The sequence below is a fragment of the Lipotes vexillifer genome, unplaced genomic scaffold (assembly GCF_000442215.2).
Source record: "Lipotes vexillifer unplaced genomic scaffold, Lipotes_vexillifer_v1.1 scaffold1010, whole genome shotgun sequence".
NCBI classification, from domain to species: domain Eukaryota; kingdom Metazoa; phylum Chordata; class Mammalia; order Artiodactyla; family Lipotidae; genus Lipotes; species Lipotes vexillifer.
Window position 1 is genome coordinate 710,435 of NW_006794157.1, and position 13,530 is coordinate 723,964.

Genomic DNA, 13,530 nt, shown 5'->3' on the forward strand with positions numbered 1-13,530 from the left:
CCTGCTGAAAGATGGTGTTGCGTTTTCTGCTTTTTGATTTTTGCAGAGCTGCTGATTCCTGTGCACTTTTCCTGCCATCATTACTTTGTCATTTTGAGGGTAGTGTGAACCCCTGAAAGCCTTAATACATTCCTTTTCTGTATAAGTTATCCAGAGCTGCTTTCTTGCCTTCAACCAAGAGTGCTGATTGAGTTAGAGCTCTGTGTAGTTTGTGAAGCACCTCCATATGCATTAGTGCTTCTGGTCTGAAAAACAGCTTCATCTTCTCTGTAACAGATGAGAAAACTCCAGCCATCCTGTAGCCTGATAGCAATTCTAGTTTTTATTTGACATGCAGAATGACTGTGATGAAAACAGTACATTCAGGAGGTGCTGGGGCTGCCTTTAAAACACACCTGGCATAATACACACAATCATTATGCTCTGTCTGCCCACCCCCTTCCGCTTCTGAGAGTGCCTGGTGGTCTGGCAGGATGAACACTGTGTGCTGGCGGGTCCCTGCACTAGGAACTCACCCTAGCTCACACACATCTCGCTGCAGCTCCTCAGAAGCTTTTTGTCAGCTGCGCTGCTCTCTCAGCTAGGGAGGGTTTGCTGGGGCCAGGGGCTGAGGCTGCTTCTCTAGCTACTCAGGGAGGGGAGAATTTGCTGGGGAAGGGACGAGGGTGGGGCGTGCTGATCCGGCTAAAGCAGGGGTTACTATTTAAAGCTGCATGCCTGCAGGAACAGCCTCTTCACCATGCTTCCTCCTGCGCCTTCCTTTTCCTGTTCTCCAGAGAGCACTTTCCTCTGTTCCTTTCCCCGTGCCCACCTATTCCTGTTGCCAGCCCTTCCTGCTCACTAGCCTGCGTGTCTTCCCAGAGCACTGCCAGTTTACTACTCTGTCTCCTGGATCTTCTTGAATTGGGGTCTGTTCCTCTTCGTGTCCGCCCCCCCATCACTTCCTCTTCCCACTCTTTAACAGTGAGTCTCCTAGTTTCCCTTCTCCCCAGGTGCACTTGTGCTCCTTGGCAGGCCCCACATGGGTAGGAACAGAGTTTGAGTTTTTCAACAGTGTATGGCGAGGCAGTGGGTATAGGGCTTGCTTGATGCATAGCAGGCAGGGACCCAGGGATCCTCCATCATATGGAAGAATGACTGTGTGAGTGAGCGAGAGCGAATGAGTGAACTCTCAGCCCCCCTTCCTGGCTGTCTCATGTTACAGTCCCAGCTCTTCCTCAAAGGCTAAAGAGAGGGCTTAGGTGAGATAATAGGATGAACACAGGTAGAAGTGCTCAGCATGTGGGATCTGCTCAGGACACCTTTCTTTCTTTCTTTCTTTCTTTTTTTTTGCCGTACGCGGGCCTCTCACTGCCGTGGCTTCTCCCGTTGTGGAGCACAGGCTCTGAGCGCGCAGGCTCAGCGGCCATGGCTCACGGGGCCAGCCGCTCCGCGGCACGTGGGATCCTCCCGGACCGGGGCACGAACCCGCGCCCCCTGCATCGGCAGGTGGACTCTCAATCACTGTGCCACCAGGGAAGCCCAGGACACCTTTCTTAACTCTGAATCTGATTCCACACCACCAACCTCAAACCACCCAGCAAGCAGCACATCTCTTGTGATTCTTTCCTGCCTGCACCCTTCCCATCTAAACCAGGGCTGCTGCTGCTGCTTTTGTTGTTGTTGTTGTTAAAACCAGGACTGCTGATGCTTTTTTTTTTTAATTTTAATTTTTATATTGGAGTACAGTTGATTTACAATGTTGTGTTAGTTTCAGGTGTACAGCTAAGTGATTCAGTCTTACATATACATATATCCATTTTTTCCTCAGATTCCCTTCCCATATAGCTCATTACAGAATATTGAGCAGAGTTCCCTGTGCTATACAGTAGGTCCTTGTTGACTATGTATCTTATATATAGTAGTGTATATACCAATCCCAAACTCCTAATTTATCCCTCCCCACCACGTTTCGCCTTTGGTAACCATAAGTTTGTTTTCAAAGTCTGTGAGTCTGTTTCTGTTTTATAAATAAGTTCATCTGTATAAATTTTTTAAGATTCTCCATATAAGTGATATCATATGATATTTGTCTTTCTCTGACTTATTTCACTTAGTATAATAATCTCTAGGTCCATCCACGTTGCTGCGAACAACATAAGCCATTCTTTCTTATGGCTGAGTAATATTCCATTGTATGTATGTACCACATCTTCTTTATCCATTCCTCTGTCAGTGGACATTTAGGTTACTTCCATGCCTTGGCTATTGTAAATAGTGCTGCAATGAACATTGGGGTGCACGTATCTTTTTGAATTAGGATTTTCTCTGGATATATGTCCAGGAGTGGGATTGCTGGATCATTTGGTAGTTCTATTTTTAGTTTTTTAAGAAATCTCCATACTCTTATGCATAGTGGTTGTACCAATTTACCTTCCCACCAACAGTGTAGGAGGGTTCTGTTTTCTCCACACCCTCTCCAGCATTTGTTTGTAGACTTTTTTGATGATGGCCATTCTGACCAGTGTGAGGTAATACCCCATTGTAGTGTTGATTTGCATTTCTCTAATAATTAGTGATGTTGAACATCTTTGCATGTGCTTTTTGGCCATCTGTATGTCTTCTTTGGAGAAATGTCTATTTAGCTCTTCTGCCCATTTTTTTTTTATTGGGTTGTTTGTTTTTTTGATATTGAGCTCCATGAGCTGTTTGTATAGTTTGGAGATTAATCCCTTGGCCACTTCATTTGCAAATATTTTCTCCCATTTTGTGGGTTGTCTTTTTGTTTTGTTTATGGTTTCCTTTGCTGTGCAAAAGCTTTTAAGTTTAATTAGGTCCCATTTGTTTGTTTTTATTTTCATTACTCTAGGAGGTGGATCCAAAAAGATATTGCTGCAATTTATGTCAGAGAGTTTTCTGCCTATGTTTTCCTCTAAGAGTATTATAGTATCTGGCCTTACATTTAGGTCTTTAATACATTTTATTTTTGTGTATGGTGTTAGAAAATGTTCTAATTTCATTCAGGTGGTGGAACTGGGAGGTGAGGTGGGGCATTTTGGAAATACACAGGGGCATTTTTATTTGTCAAGGTGATTAGGACACGATCTATTGGCACTTAGAGGGTGGGAGCTGGGAATACCAACATCCTGTACCCTGTGGATAGTGCCATACACAATTAATTGTCCTGAGTCCTGCATGATTTCTGGTGCCCCCTCTTGCCCCAACATTTAAGTATGAAAAAAAAAGAAAGAAAGGAAAACAGGTGGGTTGATTGGAACACAGAGAAGAGGCAGAACCAAGGGAACAGTGGAGGTGGTGCCTGTAATCCCCACCTTCCCCACCATGGCAGCTGAGCCTGCAGCCCCAGAGAACCCAGGAGTAGCAGGGGAGGCAGTACACATGACTCTGGCTTCCTGGCCACGGCAGTGCCTGCAGCCACAAGTAGCTGGGTAGCAGTGGCAGTGGTACCTAGGATACCGGCCCACCAGCTGCTGAGGTGCCTGTGACTCTAGCCCCGTGGTCTACCACCTGCAGTGGTGGTCCCTGCAAACCTGACAACACTGGACACGACAGAGGCACCTGCATGACCCCAGCCGGCCTCCACCCTCCCTCCCAGTGGTAATGCAGCCTGTGACTCAGGGGATCTTGGACGCAACAGAAGAGCCCACCATCCTGGTGAACAAAGCAGCCACATCAGCAACACTGACCCCAGAGGAACAGAAATGATAAGGAGGGCATGGGGCCACACCTGTGACAGAGGTGGTAGAGGGTGGAAAGTACTGATTCTCAAACATAATTTATCAGAGGCAGTGCAGGTAAGAGAAACACAAAACTTGTGCTATAGTGCCACCTACTGGAAAAACAAAAGAAAAGCCTCTAATTTCTAAGCTGTTGAATTGTTAATCATGCAGAAAGTTGTTGGCTACTTCAAATGCACCAGCAGAGGAACAATTCATCAAACACCATGAAGAACCACAGTAACACTATACCACAAAAAGAAAATGACAATTCTCCAGGAACCCAACTTAAAGTCACAGACTATTGCGATCTCACTGGTAAGAGAATTCAAAATAGCTCTCATGAAGAAACTCAGTGAGCTACAAGAAAACTCAGAAAGGCAGTTCAGTGAGCTCAGGAATAAAATTAGTGAACAGAAGGAATACTTTACCAAAGATGTTGAAACTCTAAAAAAGAACCAAACAAATTCTGGAGCTGAATAAGTCAATAAATGAGATGAAGAATACATTAGAAAGCACTGAAACTAGAACAGACCATATGGAAGAGAGAATTTAGTGAGCTTGAAGATAGAAATCTAGAAATGATACAACTAGAAGAGGAAACAGAAATGAGATATTTTTAAAAAGTGAGGAAATTCTATGAGAGTTATCTCTTTTAGGAAGGGTGACATTAGGGTAGTGGGTATCCCAGAAGGAAGAAAGTGAGAAGGGAGCAGAGAATTTATTTAAATAATATCTGAGAATTTCCCAAACCTGGGGAAGGAACTGGTTATAGAAGTCCATGAAGCTAAGAGAACATCTAATTACCTAAATGCAAAAAGACCTTCTTCAAGACACATTATATTAAGATCGTCAGAAGTCAATGACAAAAAAATGAATTTTAAAGGCAACTGGGGAAAAAAGGATGGTAACCTACAAAGGAAACCCCATTAGGCTTTCAGCAGATTTCTTAGCAGAAACCCTACAGGCCAGGAGGAAGTGGAACGACATTCTTAAAATATTGAGAGATAAAAACTGTTGCCCAAGAATACTCTATCCAGCAAAATTATAGTTCGTATACAAAGGAGAACAAAAGCTGAGAGAGTTCATCGTCACTAGACCTTCCTTATAAGAAGTGTTGAAAGGAGCTCTTTACTAGAAACAAAAAGGCAAAAGTACATACAACTTTGAGCAAGGTGATAAATAGAACCAGAAAATTGCAACTCTCAATCAGAATAGGTTTTAAACACTTTATTATAGCATAAAGGTTAAGGGGAGGGGCAGAAAAAAATAACTATACTTCAACTTTGTAACAAGCTCACAACTTAAAGAGATAATTTGAGACAACAAAAACAAAAAGGGGGAAAAGGAAGAAATCCATATAGGTAAATGAAGATAAGATGCTATCAGCAGAAAAAGGATTATTTTACCTACAAGACATTGTATACAAATCTCATGGTGACCACAAAACAAAAATCTAGAGCAGAGACACGAAACATAAAAAAAGAGGAAACTGAGAAAAATATCATAGAAAACCCCCAAACTAAAATAGCAGACAGAAACACAAGGAAAAAGAAACAATGGAGATATAGAGCAACCAGAAACAAAAAGTAAAATAGCAGTACTAAGTTCTCATCTATTAATAATCACCGTAAATGTAAATGGATTGAATTCACAAATCAAAAGACACAGAGTGCCTGGATGGATTAAAAAACAAGACCCAACTATATGCTGCCTCTAGGAGACAAAGCTCAGCTCCAAGGACAAGCATAAGCTAAAAATGAAGGGATGGTAGATGACACTCCAAGCAAATGGCAGCCCAAAGTGGATGTAGCCATACTCATATCAGACAAAATAGACTTCAAGCCAAAAAAGATAACAAGTGACAAAAATAGACAGTACATAGGGACTTCCCTGGCAGTCCAGCGGTTAAGACTCTGTGCGCCCAATGCAGGGAGACTTTATTAGGTTGCTTTTCCGAGCTCTTACCTCTGTGATTGCCTCAATTTTAAGTTTGCTAGCGTTCCTCTTTAAAAAGAAAAAAAAAAAAGAAAAAGAAAAGTTGACTGAAACAAAAATTTCAAAAAGAATTATTCAAAATTCACAGAACGAAATAAATGTAAAAGAAACATAATTATACTTTCAAGGGACTTTAAAGTTTGTAACACATCTGAAGTTATAAAAGCTTAAAATTGCAGTAAGACCTCTGGAAACCCTATATATGTTATAAAAAGGTGCTCTAGATCTGATGTGGTCGAGGACCACTCACCTACACTTCGCACCTACTTAGCGCAGCCAACGGAAAACGTCCAGTCATCAAAAGTAGGACGCAACGTGGTGTGGAGACCAGTGTCTGAAAGCCAGCTGACCCTGACCTCCACCCTGAGGGAAGAGCGCCGCTCCGGCGCTTACCAAGGCAAGTTTTGGGGCTTCTCTGAGCCTCGGTTACCTTATCTGTGAAATGAACGCGGGAACAGTTGTCTCTCTGGACAGTCTTGCGAACCAGATGAGAAGCACAGCAGGGCTCACTGGACGACCCTAAGCAAACCGCCAGGGCCTCTATCCACAGCCTCGCCTTCACCTTTGTTCGTCCCAGTTACGCAACGGGGTAGGCACCCGGGAATGGGGGGAGCGACAGGTGGCCTCCGTGCCCTCCTATGTCGCGCCAAGGGCACCCGGCCGCCCTCCAGGGTGCGCTGCGGGTAGGGGCGACTGCCCTGCCGGCAGCGCCCCGGGCCCTCTGGACTTGCGTCCCTGGCTGTACCCTGTGAGCGCTCGAAGCCCGGGTGCAGCTTGCACTTGGCCTTGGCTCCCCGGCCCGTGGCGCCGGGCGGAGCAGCGGCCGGACCTTTCCGGAACTTTCCTGGGGTGGGGATGGGCTCACTCTCCCCGCCTCCAGCTTCCGCCCAGGGCCGGGCGGGCCCCAGCAGAGGCGAGAGCCCTCGCAGGGAGCGGCTGCTTTTGCTGCGCCAACGCCGTGGCCGGAGGCTCTGCGCACCCCTGGGTAAGAGGCATCCCGCGGCATATATCGGGCACTTGGCCAGGGGAGGGGGACAGGGCGGGGACAGAGGTCACCCATAAGGCCGATTGTTAACCCAACTCTGTCCCAGCAGCTGGGACTGCGCGGCCCCTGTGTGTCGGGTTACATTCCTCTTCACACTTTTCTTCCCCACCCCCGGCATCTACAGCTAGTGCTGCCCTTACTGGAACCCGGGTCTTGGGACTCCTTCCGACAGTGTCGGGCCTCGGGGTCGCGGAGAGGCTGACCTGCGAGGGGCGGTTAAAAACCCGAAGTATCCGTCGTCTTGTGTATGGGAATTTCTTGGTATCTTAGTGTGTGGGAATTTCTGGTACCTTCCTCTTGTTGACACTCAGCATGGTTCCCAGGACGCGAGGGGTGCTCAGCCCCCGGGGGTAGGAAGTGACGCCTGCTTGCCCACAGTGGGGCACATTTATCCACACAGTCCACACAGCTCGTGGCACGGAGGGGCGCTCGAGGAGTCAGCTTCAGCTGCGGCTGGAACCAGCAGAGGAGGGCACGTGCTGAGCAGGAACTGGTGGAAAGGGTAGAAAGGGTCCTCTCGTGGAATTGGGGTCCTTTCCTTTCCTCTTCGCTTCTCTCTTTTAGTTATAAAAGAATCCCAACCTAGCTTCTTACTCAAAGACACAGTGAGCAGAGCCTCTGGATTTGCCTGGCCTGCCCATTGCTGTAATGTAGGGTTCTGACCCATTTTTCTGCCAAGTGCCACTTTGGCATTTCTGGGACGACAAGGACCACTTCTTGGTGCAGTACTTTTGAAGGTGTAAAATAAAAGGCATAGTATTATAAAGGAAACCTATTCTAAAACACTTGTCAACATATTAAAAGAATTTATGCAGTAGTATATGTGCCTTTAGAAAAACGAATGCATTAAGTAACATGATCTAGCAGTGGATCTAATAGCTATCATAATTTTGATATAGTAATGAACACAAATAATATTTCAGGATTTGGGCAATGCTTGTAATATAAGAAAATATCTGTGATTTCTATTGGTGACAAAGTCATAGGTACTGCTAGTACTGCTGGGGTTTCTTGCATAAATATATGAAGAAAGTGCTAAAGTTCAGTTAGAGATTAGTGAAAATAAAGATATAAATTTTTATCTTCCACCCAAGTTCAGGAAGTCAGGTCACATGGCTTCTGGTCTTGACACTTCCACTGACTAGCAGCATGAGCTTGTCTTTTGGACTTCTTTTCACCTTGGCTTCTTCATTGTACGGTGGAGATAATCGTACCTTCCCAAGTATTTAAGGTATCCAGTATTGCACCTGTCACAGAGGGGTGAAATAAGTACCATTTATTAGAACTTGTCTCCCTCACTAGACCCCAAGCTTGTGGCCATCACCATCATGTCCCCAATCCTGGTACATGGAATGTAGTCAATAAATATTGTTTGAATGAATAAGTGCATTGGAGAGGGTTGCTTGTAACTACATCTAAAAAAACCAGAATTTATCCAGGAGACAGCTGGTGGTTTGCAAAATGACTCTGCTGAAAATTCGAGCTGCTTTTCCCTACTGGCTGAACAATGTAGAAACACATCTGGAGCTGGAGGGCTTGAAATGTCAATCAGGGCCTATGGGTCTGTGCGTGTGGGTCTGTGTGGCTGGTTTTTTGCCAGAGGAAATGAAATTAAGTGTTGATAGGAAACTAGAACTCCTTTGCAGAACAGTTTCTCCTCCATCTTGCCTGTGTCTAGGCCTGTTAATCTGATGTGATGTAACGCAGGAAATTGTCTTATAGGGAATGGAGACAGACCCATGATGAGGCATTTCTGGGCACAGATGCACATTTCTTTTCCTCTTTTCACATTTCCCTGCTCCGTCACCCATTACATAACTCCTCTATGACCCTTGAAGATTTGGTAAATAGGAGCAGAAGGTGAAAGTTGCTACAAGCTGCCTAGACTAGACCTAAAGCCAACTAGTTGCTTCTTAATTCCCAGCCTTAAAAGTCTATGTAATCCAATAAATGTGGATGGTAATAGGAAGAAGAAAAGTAGATCCAGCCAGTGAACCCTGTGGTTTACTTTGTAAAATTGCTAAGTTGGGGCAGAGAGATGGGGAGAGAACTTTGTAAAGAACAGTAAATTTAGAGCACGCTGGGTCTGTCTACGCCTGTAACTTTGAAGAGGGCAAATGCTGGTGTTATGAACTGAATTGTGTCCCCTCAAAAATTCATATGTTGAAGCCCTAATCCTCGTACCTTAGGATCTTACTATTTGGAGAGAGGGCCTTTAAAAAGGTAATTAACGTTAATTGAGATCATAAGCGTGGGGCCCTAATCCATTATGACTAGTGTCCTTATAGGAAGACGAAAAGACACCAGGGGTGTGCAGAGACAAGACCATTTGAGAGCATAAGAAGGTCCAAGCCTAGGAGAGAGACCTCATGAGAAACCAAACATGCTGACACCTTGATTTTGGACTTCTAGAACTGTGAGAAATCAATTTCTGTTGTTTGAGCCACCCAGTCTGTGGTATTTTGTTATGACAGCCTGAGCAGAATAATATACAGGCTGAGGAATTTTACATTGAATGTGAGCTCTTTATTCTCTTTCTTCCTTCGTTGCACTGACCTTCAAGACCATGTGTTCCAAATGATGTTGCTAAAAGATGGAGGAGGAAGGCTCAACCCAGATAAGTTTTCTTGTGTCAAGCCGCTGATATTTCTGGTTCAAGTTTTGCTGTAGGCTAGCCTGATGTTAATCAGGCAGACTAATTCAAACTGGACCTTGCCTTTTGAAAACAAAAGCTAAGCATCTGACCTTTTGGTTCTGCAGTTCCATGGGGTGAACCCTCCTTGAGGCAGTGGGTGCCACATGTCTGGTTGCATGAGTGGGGTTGAGTCCCAGGGTAACTGGGAATCTCAAGGTGAAAAGAGTTGGTTAATATATCAAAATATTATACTGCTGCAATTACATAGGGCCCCAAGAGACCTTGCTCTTGAACTTCCAGCCTCTAGAACTGTGAGAAAATAAATTTCTGTTGTTTAGCTGTGTGTTCTCTCTCTCTCTCTTTTTTTTTTAATGGCAGCTCTAACAAGTTAATATAACTTGGCACTCTATTCTAAGTCGTGATCCCAGCAGGTCCATCACTTTCTTTTAGGACCCCTCTCCTTTACCTACCCAAGAATATCTTATGCTCTCTTTCTACAGACACTCTGTATTGTCCCTTGGATCCTGTCTGAGGTCGTTAAGGCCTTCGTCACCTTCATGGTCCTGACTGTTAGGAAAAACAGTCTTAAGCAAATGACCAGCCTAGCTGCTGAGCCGTGTACAGAGCAGATGCTTTTATAAATGCATGGTGGGTGATGGGATGGTGGTGTTGGTGATCATCCTTAAGTACCATGGGGTAATTCCTTTCCAGTCATAATGAATTTACAAATTTAACCCTAGCCCAGCCCTCAGGGAGCTTTCATTCTGTGTAGCTGGGAACCAGCAGCTCTAGCCCAATCTACAGTAATGGAGAGGAAATATCTGTGTCTTTATCCTGGGACCAATCCCAGACTTCCGGAAGGGGGAGGCCTCAATATTGGGGCCTATGGTGATTTCAGTCTATGATACTTTCTTTTTCCCTTGGCAGTTTGCTGTAAGGCAGCCCATGGTGTCTTCATAGGAAAATGATGTGTTTTAGCAATCACCTCGTTTATAGTATAGATTGTGAGAACGTCCCAAGGAGGTGCTGCGTTTAGTAAATGTGGTTTTGTGTTTCTGTGAGCATGTGCATGGTGCTTTAAGTGGGTGACGGGCCATCCTATTTTCTGGCCAACTGGGTTTGCACGGTAATGTGAACCTTTCAAGGTCTAGGTAATCAAATCCAAGCTTGTTCTGAGTCATAGAGTAGGAGGGACCTTTAAAGTCAACTGGACACATCCACTTATTTTACGCTCGTGGAAGAGGACTCAAAGCAGTTGCGACTTGCCCATGGCTCCACAATGTCTGTTTCCTCACTTATAAACAGGGATAATAATACCAACCTCTCGGGTTGTTGTGAGAAATTATGTGAAGTTCACAGTGTAATGCCTGTCACATAGAAAACCTTCAATAATTTTTTCTGATGTTTTTGTTGTGTCTGGGATAGTGCACAGCAACTGCCCAGTGAATCATGGTCAGCATTGGTGCTGGTGTCAGACTCGGGGGAAGAGAAAGGGAGATATGGTTTCCATTCTGATTATGTTCAAGGCTTGGTTACAAACCATTGTCATTCTTTGCTGCAATAGTTCAGAGCTCCAGTCAATTTATGGAGTTAGTAGGACAAGTATTCCCATTTGAGTATCTGCTTGTGAACCTCTGTTTCCCTTTTCCCCTCCTTTAGTGGATCACAGAGTTTAAAAAAGGAAGGGACCTTTGAAACTACCCAGTCCAATCCTTTATTCCACTGATGAAGAAAACATGACCCAGAATAGTTAAGGACAAGCCCTACCTGGCACTACCTGGAATGTGGACTTGGGTCTCCTAACTCCTGACATGTCCTCAGACAAGGCTTTTGCAGGAATGGGGAACTGTGTCATTTATTTAGACATAGGAAAGACACTAGCTTAGGGAACCTGGCACACCTGTTACTGTGTCTACCCCCTCGTTCTATCCTAGCCATTAAAGTATTGAACTTGGCATCTTTTCAATCACGTTCAAACAACACATGTGTAATGTGTAATTAAAGAGTCTCTTCTCATTGTGTTAAGACCTCACACGCTGGATTCCATGGAAAAATATGCCTGACAAATTGGCCAGTCCCTGTTTATAATGAAACTCCACTCCTCAGAGGCTTCTTGTATGTGAAACTCTGAGTGGGAATTCCAGCACTCCAGAGGCTGATGAGTAATTTTGTGATCGTTGAATGGGTTCAGGAGGTCAAGGCAAAGCTGGATCCCTGCTGTGTGACTGGAAACAAATTAATTCCACATTAGGCCTCCCTCTCCTGTGTGTCTTGTTGTACAGTCTCGGGATGGACACACACAGGCATATGCAAACATTGAAACCTTCAGTATACTTGACTAGAGGCCAACTGTGAATGGTGGGGTTGAAGGGGAGCTAAATTGTGATGATTTATACACTAGAACATGAGTGGTCAAGCTCCCACTGGCTAAAACAAGCAGAGAAACAAGGCACTTCCCCCCATATAATTCAGACAAAACCTTTAACTTTCAGTTGAAATAATCCAATTGACTGTCTTATTTTTTCTTTTTCTGGAGCCGTAATGTGAGAGAATTCTCTTTCTGTAAATAGGATTTTTATTTTCTGCTTAGCAAATGTATGGTTTGGTGAAATTGTCAGTGCCCCCCTATTGCAAAGCTCTCTGATTGTAAAATGAACATAGGCTAGGGAAACTTGTAGGAAATCTCTCAGTAGTTACTAATTTCTCATTAGTAACTCTTAATCAGTAATTCTTTAAAGAAAATTCCTACAGTTTCCCCCTAAAGAGTTAGGGAACTAAAAAACCCAAGGTGACTCTAAACCCTGAGTCATCAGGGAGCTGTCCGGGATTGTTTCTGTTGCCTGGACGATTTGCTCTTGGCACTGTAACAGCTCTAGAGGTAGAGTTCCAACATGGCCCTGCAGGCCTAAATGAAGATTGCCCCATTTTCTTTATTTGTTAACAAAATAGTAATCCAGTTCCTGAATTCAATGGGGAGGTGAGCTGAGAGGAAGGGCGCCACCTGCCTAATCCCTTCTCGGGCTCAGCTCCTTCGACTCCTTCGTTCTCAGGGCCTCTCTCACCCTGCTTTGGATCTTCACTGCACTCTGAGTAGTCCAGTACTGTTACTTAAACCGTCTCTTCAGTATAGCCACCTGAGCAAGGTCCTGGTTCACATCCTTCCTTCTTTATCCCCTGTGGCTAATTTGTCACAAAAATTCCTTCAACATCTGTTTTGCATTCACACCTTCATCTCTGTTCTCATGTCTATTCAAAGCCCTTGCTGGTGCCTGAATTTCTGAATCAGCCATTTAATGGACCTTCATGTTCCTGGTCTTCCCTGGGACAATAGACTCTTCTTATTCATCCCAGGTTCCACAGTGCTTAGCACAGTGCCTGGGACATAGTAAACACTCAAAAATGTTGAACTCAACTGAATTGCTCTAAGTCATCCTCTCGACTCCACCCCCAGAGCATCTTCTTCAGTTTCCTTAAGAACTTCCAAGGGCTCTCACTGCCCTTAGCAGGGACCACAGCTCATGTGCAGCTAGGGCTGAGCAGTAACAAAGGAGTATCGTAGGCCACGTGGGGCTGGGTGAGAGCTGGAACCTCGTGCAGGGTCTAGATGGGCAGTGACGGCTCAGCTCCAGCCGAGAGTTGACATGTGAGAATGTGGGTTCAGTGTTGTCAGAGAGGCCAATAATCTGGAATCTCAAGGGTAAGATATCCAAAAATTTTAATGTTGGCACTAATTCAAAATTTAAGCAGAATTTGTGAGTCAAACAAAACACAGCTCTGGTCTGCATTGGGCCTGCAGGTTGCTACTTTGTGACCCCTAGATGAGATTACGAATTGTCTAGGATTAAGCTTCCAACCCCCAATTTTACTTAATATGCCTATACAGTCTTATTTCTCCGTCTTCCCAGTTGGCACCAGCTTAGGCTCCCTTCTCCTTGTCCACAGTTATGCCATGCTCATTCTAGCATTTGGGGTTCTATCTCCCAAATCCCTAACTTGTCCCAAACTAGCCCAGACTGGCCCTTGCCTAGACTTCCCTGTTTCTGCCCACACAGTTCCACTCTCTTCAGCTGCCATGATTCAACTTTGGCTTCATCCCCACAGGGGCCCTTCTTACCTCTCATCCAGTCATTCTCTTT

The 13,530-nt window shown here is 44.8% G+C and overlaps 1 protein-coding gene across 2 annotated transcripts in view; it reads left to right on the plus strand.

Moving 5' to 3' along the window:
* The first annotated feature begins 1,054 nt into the window (after positions 1–1,054).
* The window catches only part of SQOR (sulfide quinone oxidoreductase), a 50,985-nt gene continuing 38,509 nt past the window's right edge, over positions 1,055–13,530 (plus strand). Inside the window, exon 1 of one of the 2 annotated variants that reach the window (XM_007467028.1) lies at positions 1,055–1,149. The gene's annotated coding sequence lies outside the window, so the exon portion shown is untranslated. Of the gene's footprint in view, positions 1,150–6,631; positions 6,700–13,530 lie in introns of those variants that run through there. The other variant, XM_007467026.1, reaches the window with a different exon arrangement.